The 23955-nt window shown below is 34.2% G+C and overlaps 1 protein-coding gene across 4 annotated transcripts in view; it reads right to left on the bottom strand.

Annotated features, from left to right (window-relative positions):
* LOC114882903 (lachesin-like) overlaps nt 1-23955 on the bottom strand; it is a 172771-nt gene that overhangs the window by 69095 nt on the left and 79721 nt on the right. The gene's annotated exons all lie outside the window — the stretch shown is intronic.

Below are 23955 nucleotides of genomic sequence, written 5' to 3'. Positions count from 1 at the left end.
GAAGAAATTGTACATATCCTGGTATTTATTATATTTTTTTTTTATCGAATTTGAACAATTTCAATTCGTTTTAACTATTCTCTTTCGTTCCATTCTCTTCCCAAACATATTATTTACGTAAAACATCTGAGGAGCTATAAATTATCTAGAGCTCCCTGTGTTCAAACTATTTGCAAGAACAATATTTCATCTTTGTGTGCATTTGTCTGTCATGTCTAGATAGCGGTTCTCTGAAATTCTTGCTTCGCAAGCCATAAAGTATTCCTTCCGATTATTGAACAAACGTATGCGCATATTCATACTGAAATTTCGTGGAATTAACTGTTTTCAGTCGTGTACGATAGGGTGTATGCTCTACAGAGAACCGAACTGTAATAGATCAAATTGCTTTGTACATATTAAATAGCCTTGGAGTTAAGCTGATAGCAAAATTATACAACAGAATTATGTGCCTTGCATTGAAGATAAAATACTGACATCTGGAATTTTGCAAAATAAATACTGTCAGTATCTTTTTATTACATGATATTAGATTTTTAGGGGGTCAGGCCTACCCTTATCCAGTTATGCCCATGCATATTTCATTGCTATACTCTGCAGTAAAAATATTCGAACACCGTAAATATTATATTTACGGGGTAAATCGTATTACAATAAAAAATTAGGAAGAAGTCAAGAGGGTGTTTCTAATGCAACTGGGACGACAGTTATGCTGTCGAATGTATATCACGAACGGCCCACTGCGAAATAAAAACTAGCTTGGTAAAATACTCGAGACTTCGAAAGAAACTGATTCACTTGCGAGTTTTCTCGCGATTTCTCAAGAAAAACGTAGGCATACTGAATTCCAATACCTTTCGCCTTCGACTGCCTCCTCGTGATATGATGTAACAAGAAACACTAGACCTGAGGTTTTGATAGTAGCAACATTTTATCAACTTTTTCTGGGATTTCAGTCAAACAGAAATATTGGATTTTTTTTTTACTTTTATGTTACTAGGTATCAGACAATAGTTAAAAGGTTAATGGATATTTTTGAAAAATATTTTTAGACCTTCATTGTCAACTGTACTTCTATAACTTCAATATTACAAGATTCTTTAAATATACTTGAGTTTGTCATGAATTTATTCTCGGTTTATGTGTAACATAATCAAATAACACTGTTGATGGGGTTAATTTTTTTTTTACTCGAAATATGTAAGATGTAATTAAAAGTATTATGATTATAACTACATAACATTCGTAATCAGTACAAACGTTGTAAAAGTTTTTAGCAAATTTGATCAAACTTTTCTGGGATAATTTCTGCTCAAATCTGGCTTAATTATATTTTCTCGAATACCTACTCGTGATAAACTACCTGCATATTTCATAAAATAAAGCAAATTAAGGAGTAACTTTTTTGTAAAGTTTATTCACATGCAATGAAAGTTCTAAATGTTATTGAATAATTATTAAATTCACAGAAATATATACAATATGTTATTATAATATTTTTTTGTAAAGATATTCATTATATTTAAATATTGAACATATTAAAAAAACATTGAAAATTTTAATATCAAGAAATTGATGCAGTGTCTTAAATAAAATTAAATGTTTTAATATGTGGATTTTTCAGAAATTAATATCTGATGCTATGATGGCACTTTATTGCACAAAGAAAAATTATTTTATTTATATTTATAACACTGAGTTAGATAATCTAATAATCGAATGCATGAATGCGTTCTGCGTTAAATACGTTCTAGTGAAAGGGTACGGAATGGAACTATTTCAATGACGTGATAATTAATACCAATTCATACAATTTCAGAGCATGGTGTTCTAGTATCAAACAGACATTGAAATACGTTCTCATTGATATTAATATAGGTAATAGGTTTGGAACATTCTGTATAATATCAATCCCCAAAGATTTCATGAAATGATCAAAATGAATTGAAACTATTTTTCTTAGTTCACCATTTAACGCTAAATATGACATAAAAGAAATTTTATTCTATATCGTTGACTTATTTTTGTATCTAGAATCATTCTTTTCCCAATGGTACCATCAAATACTGGGACACCCTGTAGAAAATTTTTCTTCCAGGGTATATTTTCTCACATAGTATCACCAAATCATTCAAAGCCAGTGCGGAAATTCACTAAATAAATAAATGCACATTCTCCGCTAATCAACCTATTATTCACCCATTTTTCATGCAAGTTACTCCTTTCATCAAACAAAATGTTTGTCCCGGCACATAACGTTCCATGTGTGTAGACCCTAGGTCTTATGAAAAGTTTCTAATGAAAATTTCAATGAATCCGGAAAGTTTTTGATTGGCCCCGAAGATCCCGTGAGGTATGCAGCATAGCATCGCTGTTACGAACTACAAATTCGCATACGGTGTACGAGCAATTGAAAGTTCCAAAACTCGCAGCAGTTTTGCTCGCGGCTATGTTGAAGCACGTCGTGGGAAAGCAGCTAAAAATTTATTTCATCTATGCCGTGTGTCATGTGTTTTCCACGTGAAAACGAAAAACAACCACTCGTTCTCATCTTCTTGCGACCATTCCACGATAATATTAATATTTAGATTTCACGTGCTCTGTTTCACGGTTCCGCAATAATTTATGCTACCCTACCCCTCTCACTTATACTTCCGTATAAAGTACGCTGCCAGAGTTATGCGATATTGGAATCCAGAATATTTCCTAAACTGTTAATATTACAACATAGAAAGGAAGATTCCTCGTTCGAATTTTACCCAAGATCAGCCTTCTTCTTGATAATTTCGATGCGTTATAGACGATGCCTCAAAGGTATATCAATTTACTGAACTCAAATGGTAATTTTCTACTCTATATTAAATTTATAACGCTCCTCCTGATTATTAATTATATTAAACTCAGATTTCGTTATTGGGAAGTAACCTCTTTGTTAAATAATTTTCTTAATTTTACCAAAAAAAAAAGATGTGAGTCAATCGTGACCCAAACTTAAAAATTGTATACAAGGATATTAATCTACAGTTAAATTTTTAAAATTTTAACAGTGTAAAATTTAGAAAACAATAATAATATGAAATACAAAATTAAATGAAAATTGGGTTTCTCTCCATGGTCCGCCGTTTGAGGATTACCTATAACTAACAAAGTCATCAAACGACCCTTACCAATGAAATACGAGCACGAAAGGAAGGAAAGGAAAAATGAAATCTGCGGAGAAAAGTGTTTACAATTTCCGTAGAAGGAAAAGTGTGGCAAATCGGATCTCTGTTTGCATCAGTGGTTAGTATCAACGATATCACCGGCCTGGCGTGACGATACGGTACGGCGTGATGTGGCGTGGCACGAGGCGAGAGGCGGCAACAGTGGCGACTGAATTTTACGAGGATATTTACATGAGCGCAATATTTTATAGAGCACTTAATGCCAGGTCACGTTTTGTCCCTCAGCGGCGAGGCGGCCACCTATGAATCAAAGTGCGCTTTAAAGATTTCTTTCTCATCCATACTGGCAACCGGATAAGGAACTCGCCTAGCATCGCGTGGAATATCTTACACGCTATCTCTCCGACGTTTCCTTATCTCTCAAGTTTTCGAATCGTGCTCCTTCGTCGTCTCTCTTTTCAACGCGTCGGGTGTTCGTCTCTACTCATAATGCATGCTGCGAGTTGTTCCGCGTTAGAAAGCGGAGCCGCTTGAAATTGGAGAAGCGGAAAACGCTTGGTCGTTGCGTTGCGTCGTCGCTTCATCCCGACCGAGTCGAATAACGTTTGCGTCTCGAGCACGATCGTAATTGAAAATGGCAAGTCGATTGTGTTTTCGGTGCTACAATTGAATGCATTTTAGAGAACATTGTTTCGTTTTGATACAATCATGGAAACAAGATGATGAGTAGAAGAAAAGTGCTAGTATAATTTTAGTATAATCAAATTTTGGGGTAATTGAAAAAAAAAGAATTGCTCCTTTCAGTCAGCAATTAATTTTTGAAATTAATTTTTGAAAAGTTCAAGTAATTATTTTTAATAAATTTCAACTAAATTCAGCTTAATTATTAATTACGTGAATTTCCACACTGTCTAATCAATTTTTCACTTATCACATTTTAAAATTATAAATTTAATTTTTGGAAAATAACTAACAGCACAATTTATCAAAATTTTCAAAATTTTAGTAAACGTAAATACAAAAAAATTAAGAATTTGACGAAATCTATGATCCTAGTGATATAAATATGCAGTTAGGAAAACGTTATGTTAAAATGGCGTGCTTTAACTTCATGGAACCTCGACTGCGAATGCAATTACACTTGCAATCAATTTAGATAACTCGTAGCAGTACCGGCGCGAAATTGTTAACGTGATTATACGGTTCAGCCGGGAAATCGTAGAAGGTGGAACAACGGTCAAAAAGAAACGTGGCGTCGCAGAGGATCCCTCTTTCAAGGAAAGTCCATCTTCGTTCACGCCACCCTAAAGAAAGTGGGTTCGTTTCGTTCAGGAAGATTGCTGAAGCTCAAATTCGCGCTTGGATATTTCTTTTGAATAAAATTCGCTTCTTTCACGATTTTCTGGAAAACATGAACATGGAACTTCGTGTATTGAAGTGTTTGTGTTGCCTTTATGTGAATGCAAGTAGTCATATTATTTCATTCCTAAATGAAAAATGTTACAACTGACCATTAATAGAAAAAATTACAAGTATTTTAACTGAATTATAATAAATTTTATGAATAAAAAGAAACTGAAGTATTTTTAATAATTTTTATAATTGTAATGTAAAATTTCCTATACCAATAATATAAATTACATAAATTATATTTTAATTAACTCATGGTCATGCTAACCCTTGTCATTCTGTATCGTTCGCTGAATTCAAGTCAAAATAGCCCTAATAACCAGTAAGATTCTCTCGTGATACGGAATTATGTATTTAGCAGGGTAATTGCAAACTCGACCGGGAATTATTACAGCAACACGGATTCCAGCAGGCGCAGGTGGGCACTTGTATACACTGTAATATGAATATTAACGCCTGGCTGCACACAAGCCATTTACATATACGCATCCATAGAGCTGGGCTACGTGTTATATGCGGATTCTTACATTCGAATATGATCTGCACTTGCATTGAATATTCCAGACGTATTTGAAGATACATACAGAATATCGCTTCTTTATTTTTTATATAAAAGACATGTAAAATAGGGTGACTATTTTATTTTAGGGCTTTGAAGATAATGAGAGCTATTTTTTATTAAGATTCATCCCCTTCTCCTTATAAAGCAAGCACTAAATAATAGTTAAATAAAAATTTTAATTATTTTGTTTCCAAAGTTTTCAATTTACATTTTCTTGCTATATTTATCTAAATTTGCATAATGTAATTATCAAGGTATTAAATTTTAGAGTGATATTCAACGTGGACAAGTGTCTTACAATTAATAAAAAATTTTAATTATTCCTATTGATTTATATATGTGTGTTAATATGATGAAATGGTAAATGAAAATCGATTTTGAAATTAATAATGAGAAATTCTATCGAGTGTGACCTGCGACAATTAATAAGTATTTGAATAATGAAGGCCGATATTGCAATTAAAATTAACGAACGACCATTGATCCGGTTTAAAACACTTATTATTTGGTTTAACCGGCTGACAACAATTTTAATGAATTTTTCACATATAACTTTCAAGGATGTTCTTTTACTGATTTTAATATCTGTTATAGGTACGCAATTTATGAAGGTTGCTCAGCGAACCGTTTGTCGAGGAAAAATAATTAAATCGCTATTTATTTTAAAACGAGTACTAGAAGGTAAACATTTCAAAATTGAAGACAATATTATACACGATTCTCATATTTAATATTAAATTCATATAATGTGAGATGAAAATTATTATTAAATGATAAAAAGCATATCATTTTTCCTTAAATAATTACTGTATATTATATGATTCAAATAGAAATTATAAATTTTGTATAGACATTGGAATATCTATTTCTATATTTTTCTCAAAATAGTAAAATAATGCTAGAATTATAGATATCAATATGTTAATTATGATTAATCTCATTTCTTGTTGCTAATAAACTGTATAACTTCAAAAACAAAAGAAGAATTGTTTAATGGGGCTTTTAACATAGAGAAACTTACATTTACAGTTGAAATGGAACGTGTGTGGCTGAAATATCTGTTCTGCACCGTAGGTAAAGCAATTTGTTTTTCCTCGAATTTCCTCTGCCAGGATTGATTCCCCGATGGACCATGTCCGTCGAATGAACGTCCTCGGGAGAGTAAACGGACATTCCAGTAATTTCAATGACCATCCGTCGTATTCAAACACTAATTTGAGTCGCGGGAAGAATTCTACTCTCCCTCGGGCGCAACACGTTCTCTTTCTTCATTTTCCAGAAAATCAACCAACACTTAACGTCCTCGAATCGTATGTCGATGTTTGTATAAGGCGTTTACGTTTTATAGAGAAATGTATAGATAAAAAGAAGAAACGTATACGTATACGGGAAAACAATGGATATACAAATATGTAACTATCGTATAATTCAATATAATTGATAAAAATATTGATATAACATTTCTATCAATCATGCTATTGTTACCAGATAATATTCATCCACTTCAGTATCACCGAAACAGCCTTCTAATAGCAAAAACAGCATTCCCATCGTCTATCCGACAGACCGTAAGCAAGGAAAAATGAGTACATCAATTCTATTGCTTGGTTTCGTCGAAAACAAACGTCAGCCTGCCGCAACGCAATGAAACGCAAGCCGAAATTGAACCGAACGAAATATTAGGGTGAATCTATCAGGTTCCATTAAGCTGCCGCGAAACATTACTAAATGGTCAACAAATGTACAGAACGGAGCAATTAACTTCCACGCATTGATGGAGCGAAAACCAGACGCGGTATCCCGTTTATTTCACCGAATACTTGCACCAACTCGTCGCTATTCGAAATCGCGTTAAGAATACTAGATGTTTCGACTGGAATAAATTGAATAAATATTAGCCGGTCACGAGTGTCCCTAGGAAATATTTTGAAACACCTCGAGTGGAAGAAAAGCAAACGGTCCAGCGGTTGGTCGATTGCAAAAATTGATTCCTACCACTTTCATACCCGGGAAAATGGCTGGACAAAGGTTTGCTGAGAAAATACGAAGGTCAATACTTAGCAGCTGCTTCGAAGGAACGTTCTTCTGTTTAGCTTTGCAGGATAATCGTGTTAACAGTATCCACTTATTATCCACGATTATCTTTGTCTAGCTCTCTCTTCCTTTTTCAGAGTCGATGGTGAAATATGATCAAATATTTATGTATGTACTTTGGAGTGATGTGAAAATGAAATTGAACGTGTAATATAATTTTTTATCTTATCTTGGAATAAATTTGACGAAGAATCGAGAAACTGAAAAATAAAAAAATAAAAATATAACAACGAAACTTCGAGGAAGTTTCATCGCATCAGCAATTATCTCACCATTATCGTTCCCAGCACGCCGAAAACTTCTTTATTTCGTGGAAAGTTGTTACGGGAAAGCCTTCAGAGACCGTCCCAATGGTGAAAGTAGAAAACTTGATAAAAGTCACGGGTTAACTAGTAATCACGTACGATACGGGGCGAATGACCGGTATTCGTTCATCCACGTCAGTCATCAAAGAGCACGTGCTCAGCAAGAATTGTCAGTTATTTTAACCGTATCCTGTGAGCTAATAATTGTCGCTGCGAGCCAACAGCGCGCCATGGGAAAACCAAGGAACGTTTATGACCATCCAACGATCACCGTATAACCGGCAGACAGATGAAGAGGAACGGTAAGAATCAGGAAAAAAGGGTGGGAAAAATGGGGGAAAAAGAGAAAGTCGTTCGACATAAGAGGTCAAAGAAAAGCAAGGGAAACTAGAATGCTAGAATAGGTACAGCAGATTTCAAAAATATTCTCCCACCCTTTAAAATAAAGTAACTTTTTTAAAATTGGACCAGATGACTTGTAACTGGAAAAAATTATGATTTTGATCGAGGCTGCGATGAAAACTTAAAAAACTGCTTTTACAAATTTGTAGTATATAATTTACTTAAATCTAAAAAGAATATATTTAAAATTTCCATAGTAATTTGAAATAAAATTATAATTGTTAAAAAAAAGAAATTTAATTCTGATCAAATTTGAAAAATGTATTCTGTCTTGAAGGGTGGATGAATACTTTTGACATCCCCTGTAGATGAAGAAGAGAAACAAAGAGAGAGGGAGAATGCTGGGTCAAGGGTCAACTCGTGTCCTCGGGTATAAGGAGTCGCAAGCGAATAACGTGTTATCCAACGTTTCCCACGGGGATCTGATCGTCGTGGTCATCGTTGACGAGAGAGTATTGCTGCCGATCAACTCTGACCCTCCTTCAAACGTTTCCTTGGCTGGCCTCTTCTTACACGTCCACTTTTCTCCCGCGAGTGCTACTATTCCTGATGTCGTTGCAAACAAACTCTTCCTACACGAGCGAAAACCAACTGACCGATCCGAAGAAGAGACTGGATCGTGTTATCTCTTCGGCGTTTGCGCATTAACCTTGTCTGTGATTTACTCGAGTATCAAGGGAAGTCAAATTCTGTTTGTAACCGTAAGAGACATAGGGTTTAATAATTTAAAAGATGTACGAAGATAACGAAAAGATTAAAGACAGGAAAAGAATTTTAGAATTCTTAGATTATTAGTAATTTTAATTCTTTCTTTTCATTTTAACCTCAATGATGTAACGTTGAAGAGATGTAAAGTCATTTGAAATTGAATTTATTTTTCTATTTCCCTTTACCTTCGTTAGGGTGAGAAATGAACTTCTTTACAATACTGTACAAAACCATAAAAAAAAGGGTATTGTCAAAATCTAGAAACTTCAGTTAATGAACACGATAATAATTACTGTACGTGTCTGGTTTGAAGAATGAAAGGAAGGGTTTGAAAACGCGTACGACCGACAGGAGGAGCGAAGGGAGAAGAAAAAGAAACGGACGAAAACGTCACGTATTTCAATTTAAAAATGCAATTATCTCGAAACGGTTGCTGTGATTGCCTTTTTACTTATCAAGGTGGTGGATATATAAAAGGAGAAAAGGAAAAAAAAAGGAGAAAGGGCAGTCTCTATAGAGGAAATAAACCAGGAGACTAACCAAATGAGTAGAGAAGAATGGAAAACAGCTATGAATTTCAAACGTAAATAGAATCGAAACATTATGAACCGCGGGTGAACACTTTGAACAAAGTCATGAATAAATGATTGAAAGGATTGTACGCGTTTCTGCGTCATTCTCGACGCGACGCTTTTACAAAGAACGAACTAGATGGCAGACGGTCTCTTTTATAGCTTATTTTACAATATCTCGTGAAATTCTGATCGTTAACGAAGATGGAATAAAAATGTCGAATAGCTGAAAATTTCATACAAATTGTTCAATTGTTAAATGTATATTTAGCAACATTATTAATTATACTCGAAAATGAAGGGAATTGAAGAAAGATGTGTTGAATTATTGACTTTCATTGAATTTCAAAAGAATTAAAAGAATTAATAATTTTAAATAATTCTTTCTTTCTTTTTTTTGAAGAAGTGTAAAATCATTTGGAATTGAATTTATTTTTCTACTCCCCTTTTGAAAAGAATTGCGTTTAAAAGAATTAAAATTCAATGGGCGGTCATTAAGAGAAAGTTTCTTGCTTCAATCATAATTACACATACGTCTACGTCTTCATTACAAGTTTTCACGACAGCAATTAATAATTTTACGAGTACAAGAACGCATTGCGTGATGATCGCGAATGAGCCCAGGCGTAACAATTCGAGCACGCGCTGACGAGGTATTTTCAATTCGAATAGCGCCGTTACGCAACCACCGTTGCACGACAAAAGGATCAGAAACAGTTTATTGGTTGTTTCGTCTTTCTTGTCAGTAGAGATACCGCGTGACAGATCCGACCAGCCAATCCGTTTCACAATGTATCGTGCTCTGTGTGCTAGCTACAAAAGCTCGCAATCCGCTACACAGCCTCCATTCCAATGTTTCGCGTGTTCGCCTTCCTTCCTCTCCACCATTTCACATTTTTTTTTTTTTTTTTCGGTTTTTGTTTTATATCTCTTCTTTTATGTTTTCGTTTTAACAAGCGCATTTTTACATCGCCGCGTCAAAAAGCATTTCGCGCATATAAGCATGTGTAATTGAACATAGGATCCACGGCACGGCTTAAATTTCAATCTTTCCCGGTCAGCCTGTCATTTTCCCGCACTCCACCCTAGACGAATACCAGCTGACTGGTTACATTACTTCACGCGGGAATAATTCTGGTTATCCGGTTGTAACGTTCGACGGATTTGTCGGAATTATCGAGCTCAAAATTGAACAAGAAAATAGGAGATGTTTCAAACGTTTGTCACTGTTATACGCTCGATATTTCGTTTCCGCTTTTACTTTTGTCTCCTTTTGAATTTAGCAGTGTATTTTGCTGATATGGCAATTATTTTATTTAAAATTCCATTGGACAACGATTAAATTAAATTAAAATTGGGACTCTCTCCATAGCCTGCCGTTCGAGAGTTAATCAGCAACAGGATAAAATTCAGAGATTTTCATGAAATTTCAAACAATCAATCGATGAGGTGAATAAAAATATAAAAATGGACGAACGAAGAAACTTTCACAGAAATGAAAAAAAGAAGTTAAAGTACAGAGGGTGAGGTTCACCTGACAGTTACAGAGATTGTAACGAGGTCGGTGGATAGCGAACGGAAAGTACATTACGATAAACACAAAAGCACATTCTTAGGGAAGCAAGGGTGACGTTGAACAATCGCGCTTCACCGAACGACCCAGTTACTTCGGGTCTTCTTTGTTTCCAACGTAAGAAATGATCCTCCCTGCTCGAAGCAACTGCACCCTAGGCGCAAAACGTGTTCGGAATGGTGCTCGTGAAATGTTACTGAAATTTCTCATTCTAGCCCCAGCTATTTAACGGCGCGGCCGCGCCTTTTCCACGTTCGAAGCTGTTGCTCGCGTCATCAATAATAGAGGGACAAGCGGAATACAAACGCGAGATGTAACAAATTAACGCCTCGCTGAGCGTGTGATCGATTGTGAGAGACAATTCGTCGCTAGAGAATTCGTTGTTGAATGATTCGAATCACCAATTCAAAAAATATTATATTTTTGAAAATTTATTTTTGAGTGATAAAAATTCTCCTTAGAATCAACATTTTTGGATATTTCTATTTTTCGATTAAGAAGGTAAAATGCATGAAGCTCGTTACGACATCTGTTTTAATTACCATGGTGCAAACATCGTTTATAATCAGAGACTAAAAAGGTGTACATATGTAACCATTTCTTTTATTACGAACGCGACATTAAACGTTCATAAGTATAAACGCGCCACCTTTGTCTTCCTTTGTTTAACATAAAAAATAATCCTCGGTTAATTAAAGACACTTCATGCTGTCCGGTGAAAACATATCTCCTTGTATGAAGAATAGGTAGGTGCACTGTTACAACAGACACCGGAGAAATTGCACACGCGTTTCAATTTCTAAAGAATATCAAAAATAAAAGAAACTAAGTTTATAAATGCTTATAATTAATTATGTCATCGATTATTCTAGTTTCTATACAATGGCTTAAAAAATTTAACGTTTCTTCATTTCAAATGTCAGATTTTCTATATTTTGAATTTAGCCATTTGATATAATAGAATTATCTTCAAACACGTACCATATACTATTTCTAATAAACAAATTCTAAATTTCTACTAAATAAATTCTAGTTACACGAACTAGATTAGTGTGTATGAGAATCAACGGGTAAATGATGCTGCTAATCAATTGCTGTATCCATCATCGCACATATGCAACGGCAGTGCGTAAATTTTGAGATGATACGACAGTCATCCGCGCCTCGTCGAGACTAGATTATTAGCTAATTTTGTTTGTTTGCGAGAGGACACAGCGAAGCACATTCCAGTCACCGTAAGTGATTAACGGACGGCGATGCAATTGCTACCTTGTTTGGTTGCCAGCGCTGACAATGCAAACAGGTATTTCGAAATTAGTATCGCATCTGTATAAATGATTCTAATTTGTTGATAAAGCGCAATGTTCATTTTTTTTTTTTATTTTAAATAAAATACTTAATAAATTACTAAAATGTATTTTTATTTCTTTCCTTTTTTCCACTACTGACTAGAAATGGAAAATAATTTCATAATTAGCAACATACATGCTCATTAAAGTTTATATTGTAAAGTTTACAATTGCACGTTTCTACATCGTATACACTGCTGTAACGCATGTATAACTATGGATAGTGGCTGTTTGAACGTAAGCTTTGCAATTACAAGGATAACAGTCTGAAAACTTGCAAATACGGCTTATAACAAACATTTAAACTTCCCACACGACGTTAAAATTAATTGGAACAATTTCATGAAATTATCAGATAAACAGGTGCTCCACGTTTAAAGTTTGCAGCAGGTGTTCCGAAACCGGAAAATTAAACCACCATGAGTTATACATCACTACATCCGCGGACGATTTTCAGTTTCCACTATTGCGATACTGGTAAACACCACGAAATAGAATCGTACGACAATTTTCTCACTACACAAACATTTGATGCATATACTTTAGGAAGAGAAAATATTTATTCGTTTCATTGATAATTTTTATCAGATGAAGTACCACAATTACCAGATTGGTTACTATGGTAGTCACTAATTAATAATTAAAGAAAAAAAAAGTGAGGGCAAATTTCGGATAGCATTAGTATTATTTTAATAATGTAAAGTGTCGATATGAAAATTTAAATTTGAAAATTAATTATAGAATACTAGAAGCAATGACCGTCATTAAAATACCAATTATTAAATTAATTACCAAATTAAAAATTTCATTACGTAAGATTTTAATTACTGCCCATCGATGACCATTACGCTATCGTGTACGAGGGTCTTCGAAAGTAGGAAATTGAATCGGAGCGCATGCGAGCAACTTTGTACAGGCTGCTATCAAACAATTGTCGTCCTATTATCACGAGCGCGTTATCATCCACGGTTATCATCACTTCCGTGTATCCGTCTAACGATCTAACGGTGAACGTGATTTCATTTGCGTGTGCATATACGTGGTTCCCCTTCGAATAGTGTTCGCACGTCTATCCTGAAGCTGAACGCAGGATGTACGTAATAAGATTCAAAACTTTCTCACCTGACTGCATTTAACCCTTTGAGTACTATGCACTCCTATGACGGTGATTGTCCATCAACAAATACAGTTTTTTTTGTGGACTGTTAATTTATGACTGGCCAATTAGCCTTTTTGGAACCTTAGAGATAGTCCAGATCCTAAGAAGATCAGAGGACGAATTTGACCCACCCCTACACGGTCAAGTACCCTGAATTGGGCGCAGACTTTCTACCCTTCAACGCGCTCGAAAAGAAAAATTAGAATCCAGACGTTTTAAAATAGAAGTTCTTCAAAATAAAGTGTATACCTATTGCACAGATTCAATACAACGTGTACAATTTATTTAGACCACCTCCTACGTTTTATAATATTTGATGTTCTTCAGCAAATTATAATTAGGCCAAAAATTTGTCGACTTTATCGTGTGGCAGGGTAACTGTTGGCGGAATTGACCGGCTAAGATTACTACGAAGCACATGTGTGTGCAACAGAGGGACACGTGTGTGTACGTAGTATTGGAACGAGGAAAGGTTGGAGTTGATTGGGTGTAAGCAAACAGGAGTTCCTGGCCAGGAAATCCACTACTTACTGCCCGTGTGTCCAAGCATCATCCCACATGTCACACCATGCTCTACGGTCCACCAACCTCACTCCAATCCTCCAGCACGTCGTTCTTCCACTTCTGTTTCCGGTTCCAATGCCATTGGGATTCCTTCCGCTATCTACCACGTCCTCGCATTTATACCCTTTCCAGAATGGCAATCCCCCCCCCCCCCGGACTTTCTTCTATATTTTCTTTCAAATATAATTTTACTTTTTCTAACGAGGAAGATCAATCCATTCACACGTAGTGATTTTTATGCAGTAATAGGATATAGTACTCTAAAAAAATATTTTCGAAAATGAGAAATTGTAAATAAGGTACTTTAACTAAATGCAATAAGTTTGAATGGGAGAATATTCTTTGAAGTTAGAGTTAGAAACCATATTTTGTCGAATATCTTGGAAACAAGTGAATTCATCATTCGAAAGCACACAAAGGGTACATTCCTTTACAACAAATGGTTTCTTAAGATATTCAATAAAATATGGTTCACAAGCCCAACTCTGAGGGGTTGTTTTCACCCCTTCAGAATGAATGATTGTAGATAAAATATTTTTTCGAGTACTAAATCATACTAAAAGGATATAAAAATCAGCATGTATCAGTTGAGTGATGTGAAATCAATCTATTAAATAGTTTTTTTCAATAAATTCTTGAAAAAGTATTTTTTCTCTGGTGTCATTTTTGAAAAGAAAAATTCACGTTTCATAAATTAAATTTGTTCGCAATTTATTGGTGATTGTGGGGGAGGAAAGAAAATCACTACTGTACAAACTAGCCAGTGGTAACTTTGCTTCGACTAGGAGGGTTTATACGTAGCTCTAGGAAATTGAGATGGATAGATATTACTCGATAACAATGTCGTTTCTGTACTAACTTCCCTACGTGTAGTTGTCACTGTTACCCATTCCCTGATTTCGTTCTTCGAATCGGACTCCATGGATGAAGCGTTAATTGCGAAATATAAATCAAAATATGATACATTCGCATAGAGAGCTTTAAGATTCCAGAGGATACTAATAATAGTACAAATGTTTTTGCAATATTGATTTCCTAAAAATGTATTAAAATTCAAATTAGGGTCATATTAAAATAATTTTTGTAAATAAAATTTATTTGAAGAGCTTAATTAAGCAGCACATAAGTATTCAGTATTAATATTCATGAAACTAAACGTCAATAAATCTAAATAAAAGTTTTCAAAATTAATTGTCAGTATCAAATACTCCTCAAACAGATTAAAACTGTCTTATAAAGTGAAGCGACACGTCAGTCAGAAAATTCTGAAACTGTTACAAGTACTAATATAATATTCTGCACAGTTTGCAAACGATAACATTTTCATTAGAACTTCGAGAACTTTATTGCATTATAAATTACAGTTGAAATTTCGTGCTAGGAAGCATTAATAAATAATGCAGAGTGCGCTTTACTTCCTTAAAACGTTTACGCTACTCCACACAAAAGGAACCCAGTCTGAAAAGGAAAACATTTTCACACGCTGGCATCCAGAAATTCTAACTCAACTCCATGCACTGGTGTATTTGTAATGCGGCTTAATTCACAGGTCATTAAAGTCAGACTACGCCATTACTAGCCGCTATACTCTCCCTGAAAATTGCTAGCGAACAATTACTATCGTGAATGTGAAAATAGTATTTTCCGTACTTGTTTGTTGATCGCAATTTATTCAAATAAATTAATCTCAAAAAATGTATCGAAATATAAATTCAATTAATACTGATTACAGCTAAAATTCTTCCTAAAAATCATTGTCCTTTGATTAAAATTTCTTATTTAAATTTTCCTTTTCATTTGCACGAATTATCACCTAAGATAACGTCAAAAAATCTTTCTTTATTCAAATTATTAATTAAAATTTAAACTTGGTATTCAGCAAATTTTCTGCACGAATAATATGAACGAAACTTTAAGCCACTCTCAGCACTTATTTTTCTTTAAAAATCCTTCTGTATAGAGGAGTATTTTTTTCGTACATCTTCCGCTTATTTCAGCTTCTCCTGTTCATTTGTATCCTTGTCTCCCGCGTTTCACAGCGGAAACGCAGCTTTCTTCTATCCGACCCCATCGTCCACGGTTCCGCGCTCTCCGAATTGAAAATCCTAATGAGATCTTGAAAGTCTGAGATCCGATATTCAGCCCGTTTACCGTACTTTGTTTGCAGCTGCAGCTTGCGGAATCGTTGAACGACGAAACGCCTTGCAGCACGATATATTTACAAACGAATCGAGAAATTCAAATGAAATCCATGGCTGCAAGTGCCATTACGTTAACCCTGTCGTCCCTAGCCGAGTGCCTTCATGAACGTTCCTTTATAAATACGACCTAATATTTTAATGAATCCCTTCCCTCAAATTCATTACCCAATCGAATTAAATATAGATCAGACAAAAAATTGAGTTTCTCGTAAACTCAATGACATTGAGTATTATTAGAAGATAGAAGCCATTATACAGAAGAACCAGCCGTTATTTATAGCGAGATACTCAACTATCTGGAGACTATATTACAATGCAGATTGCGCGTTATTCCTCTCTCACAATTCCATTCTTCTCAATTTTATCCTTGCCCGACTTTCCATCCACTATTTTTCCTATTTTTCCCGTGTTCGGGTTCCCCTTTCGAAGGGAAATCGTGTCGTGGCAAGTGAAATCGAGCACTTCTTACCGGACGTGATATATTCACGGCGAATCGACGTGAATGTTCAACGTTTTGCGCCATCATCGAGACGATTCTTGAAAGCTGTCTCCAGAGAACGAAGAACTGTTTCTCTCGAGAGACACTTTCATATTTGATTATTGAATTTTGATACTTTGATATAAGCACCTTGTCCTTATGATAATTCCAAATATTATAATATTTATGTTACACGTCGAATTGTCATATTTCTAATAACAGCTTGTTATATAAAATAAAATTGCTCAAATCATTATTTTCAAAATAACAATATATGGAGCTTATTTACACGCATAAGATGTTTGATCTGACAAAAGTATATCTATAGCTTTGATTAAAAGATGATACGTATAATTAAGAATAATTCATGAGACTTCGCTGTTCTCAAAAGTTTCTCAACTGGAATGAACTCTGAAGGCTACTAGTTTATCTGAAGCATCGAAACGTTGAATCATACGACAAGCTAAATAGTGGCAAAGTTGTAAATGTCAAAGTCTCGTTACAGTAAACTTTATAGAAGCACTTGAGTTTCATCGTCATTTATAGAGATTCTGTTGCATGCGACCGGAGAAATAGTTCAAAATATGATCTTTAACAAAGGCCTGCAACTGCACTCGACATGCATTCGAAATTTATCTTCACACGATTGTAGTAGAAGAATGTATATTAAACAGCTGAGTGAATGTTAAAAGAGTATATTGCAATATTTAAGTATAATTGATGTCTTCTGACATTTCACACACGTGATCCTTTTTTACCATACAGTAAATTGTTAAACGATAAAAATTGTCATCCTATCGTTTACAATAATTTAAACAGATTTCCAAGCAGTTCCAAGATGCGTTGTTTCGAAGCAGTTTCGCAGGAGCCAGGAAGGATCAAATAGAAGAGAAAAGAAGGGAACGGATATCCCGAAGGAGCTTATCGATCCGCGACAGGGAATCGTCCAATATGAACTTGAATTACAGGAACGTCGGTTGAGGGACACAGAAAATCCCACCGTTTCTTACACGAATCGAGCGTGTACCGTGAAGCGTCTCCTCCCGCGGGGCAAAACGCCACTACTTTTTTCGCTAATTTGACACGAAACGTTGTCCCGTCCTGTTGGGAAAGTAAAGGTACCGGATACGAGCACAGTATCGGCGTATCGTATCCTGGGGATTCTTCGGTGAAGTCTTCGCGAGACAGACAAGCTGAAAAGCTCGAGAAACCCAACGAGTATGGACGATGACGAAGTAAGGATGAAACTTGAGACAGAAATCGGTAAACGACCGAGCGGAATAATCGTACATTTATGGTAACGAGGGGAAAATTCAACGATCCATTATTCATCGATCAATTTAGTTAGAAAAATACCGGTAATAGTGTTGCTGGTACGGTGGGTCGAGGATACAGGTATATCATTTATGGATGCGACGGATATTGATATAGCCGGAAGTCAGAAAATTCACATCGATTTTTATATCGGAGTTAACATTTAAATTATACGCTGGTGTAACTGGAAGTGCAATCAGAAACATTGAAACTCTACATGGAAGAAAATAATGTGAAAATGTGAAATAAAATTTCTCCATAAATTTAGAATTTCAAAAATTCAGACATCCTAAATTCCAGAATCTCAAAATTCTAATTCTTTCAGATTTAAAAATTCCGAAATTTTAAACAAAAACTTCAGCACAACCTTAATGTAATAATATCGTTTACTAAAAATTGGTCAACGTAAGCAATTTCAGTTCACAATCTCATCTTCTTGAATTCTCTTTCAGACCAACACAAAGACATCCCCTCTGTCCGGTCTCAAAGATGTACACCACCTACCCCATGTCCCTTTATTTCCTCAAAATATCCTCCCGCCAATTTGATATCACGTAGCTAGAAAAAGACAGAGGTATGGAAAGAACAGCATTAAACGTAGATTGTCTTAATAAGACGCGATCAAAGGGAGCCTGACTCTTATCAATAGTCCCGTTCCGCCGAGCGAAAAGCACGCACGGTATTCGACGATATCACTTTAGATTGCTGGATTCCGATCACGTATCGATCCGTGATTACTCGGCTGAAATGCCAGGATCCGCTAAACTCGTTTTAGAAGGTGGCGGCTACGAGGAAACGAAAAACAAAAGACGAAGAAACAACGAAAGAAGATGGGGGAAAAAAACGAGTACGATGTAAAGCAACGAAGAGAAGAAACTATAAACGAGCGAAGAAAATTTCATGTGGAGAGGCTCACGTTGAGCAAATAGACGTTGTAAGCCCGGTTGATTCGCGTGAAACGATTACGAGCTGAATTTCTCTATATCTAAACGCGTGCGAACCATAGTGGAAGAAATGAGCATTTTAGGTGACGAGCAACCTTGGAACATTTTATTTGGATAATAAATATTTCATGGAGGATGATGAAAAATTTGTAATTTTTAATTATTTTATGCAAAAATAAAATATTATTTTCGAATAACTTTGTTTTATTTGTAATTTTTATTCGAATGAAAAATTATTCTTTATTCGTGATCGTGAATTTAATCCTACTATTATTTGTTATTTGTAAATTTGATAAATTTATATTTGACAGTTTTTGTACTGTAAATTGCAAAATTACTACTTTTCATAGTATTACATGATATAGTAAATATAAATTGGATAAAGAGTAATGGTATAAAAAATTCAAATACTGAAATATCAGTGTTAAAATTAATTAACATTCCATTATAAATCTTATTTTAATTGTACAGGAGTCTAAGAATACTAGTACTAAGATATTTTTTTCTGATTAAAATAATCACTCAGTTCGTTTTACGAACATACTAGAGTGCCATACGTGTGTGTATGAATGTACAAGACAGTCAGATTGAATTGGAATGATATGAAAGAGCATCGATAATCACAAGTCCGATGTTCAGTATCCTCTAAGAGCATTTTGGGACGCAAGGAAGCGCGAATCAAGCACATTTGCCTAAGTAATCGATCACATTTGTGGTAAGCGGCTACGGATTAGTTGCTATGGCTATAATCGCCACTAACAGATCAGTTTCGAATTATTCTTCGATCTACTAATACACCATGACAAAGCCGCTATTATCGAATGTCTCTCTATATACGAACTCGGTGTCTTGTGTTATTCATCGAGGCGGCGCGTTAGTTAATCTTCTCCTTTAGATCGACTCATTTACGATTAGACGATTCGATAATCTTCTGGAAACTAATTTTCCATATGATATTTCCATGGATATTTTATTATTACATAAGTGATTACAGAAGTTATGATGAAATCATGGAAATATAGAAAACGATAATAATATGAAATACAAAGTTGAATTAAAATTTGGGCTCTCTCCATGGTCCGCCGTCTGAGGGTTAAAAATGAAGCAGCAATAATGGTTTCAAAACGATGAATTATTCGATGCATTAAAGATATGCAAGTATGATAACAGTGAACTTGCTTTGCAGGAATTCAACGGATTTCAAGTTCCTGATAAGCTTACCGTTTGAATTCCCCTGATACGATCTTACAAGAAAACTTTTTCTCAGATTAAAGCTAACTAGTTAGCGAGTTTGATGAAAGCACCAGTCACGCTAATGGAGTAATTGAAATAAAAATAAAATTCCTCATGGTTCGAGCGAACATGAACCAGAATTTCGACGATGCAGAAGGAGGCTCGACGAGTTCTTATCGAAAAACAACTAACGAAATCTTACACCGTGTACGATTTTATTAACAAGGCTTTGAGTAGTAATTTTTTACAGCACTACATCTCATAAACAATAGAAAATCTAATATGAAAGTTGCTTGGTAAAATATTTTCTTTTAATACAATCATGCAAAGGAGCATAAAATTTCTAATTTAGCGAGTGAACAAATATTATTACTAACTTCTGATAAATTTATAAAATATTGATAAAATATACAAATTTAAATCTTAAGTGGATCAAAACGACGGCAATTTAAATATAATTTCATACCCTATATTTAATCTTTTAAATTTTATGCTATCTCTTTAAACATCATTTCTCAGGATATGAAACTCTTAACTTGATTCATCTAACTTTAGTTGAAATAGTATTGGATATATTTTAAAAGTCTAAATAAGACTGGACTAGATTTTTTACTTCCAAAATCAATGAATAATTTATGCAGGTATTTCCAGCAAGCTTTAGCTTTGAATTAATATAGAGTAAGTGTCAATTTACCTTACTACTATGCCATCAAATCGTGACAGGGGTGCTTTAATCAGCCATTTCATTCATGAGATATTAATAAAAGAGTTATGTAGTTATTTTTATAAAACTTTGAACTTTAAATTAATGTGTCACACGTGTCATTTCGTGCTATCTTCAAGTCATCAAATTATGTTAAGTTTTCTATCTTTTTTAAATTCCTCATTTAATATGCAACAAGTTAATAGATATTTCCAATTAACATAAAAATTATTTGTTCGATAAGTTCAACAACCTTATCGTTTAAAATACGTTGTTTTTTATTTCCATATACATATAACTGCGATCTACGAAATATTGTTCTCGGAACAACATTCTAATATATGGGCCAGCTGGCTGAGAGCTACTAAAGCAAATGTTTTATTCATAAAACGTTGATGTGATAGAGTACCAAGAGGAATATCACGCGGCTTTGTTTATATTCCATTCCGTATTATCCAACCTTCCCATTATGTGAAAATGATACAGTACCGATCGTCTATATCGAACACACAGATATTGCAATGCATCGATAACCGAGCCGGGCATTATACGGTTGATCTTCTCAGATTTGCAATCGAACGACTACGTTTCGCAAAGGTCGCGTAGTAAAATAGCGTTATTCCCTTGAAGACCTATCGGAGAACGATTAAACCCTAAGTTCATCAACTGACATTTCCGGCACTTAAAAATAACGTTTATTGAAATTTGATTGAAAGTAAAAATATAACTTCTCTGTTTAAAAATAGAAAAATATAATGATTAAAGAGTATTAATTAAGAACTAAAAAAATCAAAATCAAAATACAGAATTTTTAAGAATTTGAAGAAGATGAGTTGTTACGATATTTCTGGTATAAAAAGAGTTGCAACGCTAGTCTTTTGTGTTATGCTAAACAAGATTCTTTCTTATCATGGAAAATATAAAGATTGTGTATAAATAAAAAATCGATGAAGAAAGTTATTTTAACTTATACACAAGATCTAGAATATTATCATTGGATCGAGGTACATGGATGTATTTCAGTTTTTATGCTGCTTACTAGAGCATGACGCTACGTGAAGTGTATTAATAGATTACTAACTTCCTCGCTCTCTAGATTTTGCAACAAATAAACAATTATTAACGCTTCTATCACTGCATCGATCACTGGTCACCACGAATATATTATAATTTGGTTAAATAATTAAGAAATGAAAAATTACGAAATTATAATAAAAATAAAAATGATTATTTATTTTTTGGATAATAAATGAGTCGTAACTCTACTGCATATTAATATTGCCTAAAAATTTGTTTTATTGAAACGAACAGTGATATTGGGTTTATTACAACATTCTGTGAAACGATTAACCAATATTGTAGTCACCAGACAGAAGGTCTTGTAAAGTTACGAGAACTTCCGTTTAAATCGGATCGTATCAAATCGACGCAATTCAATCTTGCGAAGTTGAAAAGCACGGAGGTACATGAAACACCGTGCATTGAATCAGATCGAATGAGCTCGGATGCGTTCCCATCGGAAAAATCGAATCTCGAGAGGAAATACCACGATTACATACCTGCTTGCAATAAAAGAGAGTGAGAACAGATCAATAAACACTTCCCAGATTATGGGGTTTGTAATTGTTTCCATCGTATTTTTGTAATTTGAAAGTACATCATATTATTATCAGAAACGCTATAGAGAAAAAATACCCACTCTGTAGAATAATTAGCATAAATTCAATTTGATAATCTCAAATAAGAAATTACAACAAAATAAGAAATTAAATTTAAGATTTATAAAACTGTCATTGAAATTATTTGATTCCTTTATTTAAAAAAGAGTTAAATTCTTGATTTTTAATTTAACTGAGAAGTGTCATTAAAGATCTTTTGAGGACAATGACAATGGTTTGATACTGCTAATAGAACATGGAATTATTAAGCGCATTACACAGAATAATACGCTATAGACACATGCCGCATGTTTTGGCTTAATTAACATAAATTGCATTCGAGACTCTCAAATGTGTAGTTCGATTGTACGCGTTTAGGATAAGCTAATGTTTCAGAGGCATTCATTTGTGTAATCTGCCGATGAATGGAAACCGTGCCCATTCGTCCAGTTATGTTCATTTTAATCGCTCGAATTAGGTTAAACGATATCGTGTTCCCTGCTGTTTTCATAAATGTTCAATTTTGACATATATAATAAAAATTATTTAAAAATTTTATACAGCCTATCCCATATGATTCTGTCGCCTATAATTATTTTATGGAGATAGAAAATATTTTTCATCTATAAAAAATTTAATAAATTATTATATTTCACTGTAAGTAACTAACATCAACTTTATTTAGTGATAATAAAGTAATTACTCCATAAAGTAGTTAAAGTTAATGTTAATATAAATTGTTTTATTTTCGACTGTTGCATACATAATGTGTCAAGTGAGAAATAGCTTTTTCTTAGTCCAAAATCTCCAAATTAAATTCTAAAGCAGACAGTTAATTTACATATCCGATTTCATCACGACAGATTAATCTATTTAGCAGTCCATGAAACCCAAGAACGACTAATTACATCTTCTGCGATTCTACCAAAAATATCCATCGAGTATCAATAAAATCAATTTAAAAATAATTGACTGTATGATGAAGGAGTAAGCTTGAACGTGAAACGTAGGTAACGCATCAGTTTCGAAAGACAAATGGAAAAATAAGCGACTCGATCTGAAATTCATTGGCTTCGCGGTCGGGAAGTCGGGGAATAGAGAGGGAAAACTATAAAGAGTCCGGTTACAAAGTGGCAGATAGGAGTAGATGCAGCTTACACCATGAATTATTGATGAGAAAATTCAACTCGGGATTTTAGTAAATAATTTATCACGAACACCGTCATAAAATTATTCCAAAGCTTCCGGCAAAAGTTTCTTTCGTCTTCGTCCTGTACAGTCTACAAAGTGAACTTTCTCTAAATAAATGAAATTTCCTGTTCGTCAGGATAATGAGCAACCGTGTAAAGAAAAAAAATGAATACGATACGCATATTCTATAACTTAAAGTCTATTTAATTAACTCGTTTGATAATGACAAAGATAATTTAAGACATATACGATTATATCTCGTTAAACGCATTCAAATTGAAAGTACAACACGATAAAAGGAACAATAAAGAAAATTTATCGAAATATAAACAGTCACCGATTCCCTTAATCAAGGATTTCTTCTGCAGTAT

This window comes from Osmia bicornis, chromosome 1, assembly GCF_907164935.1.
Source record: "Osmia bicornis bicornis chromosome 1, iOsmBic2.1, whole genome shotgun sequence".
NCBI classification, from domain to species: Eukaryota; Metazoa; Arthropoda; class Insecta; order Hymenoptera; family Megachilidae; genus Osmia; species Osmia bicornis.
This window is presented reverse-complemented; position numbering and strand designations above follow the sequence as displayed.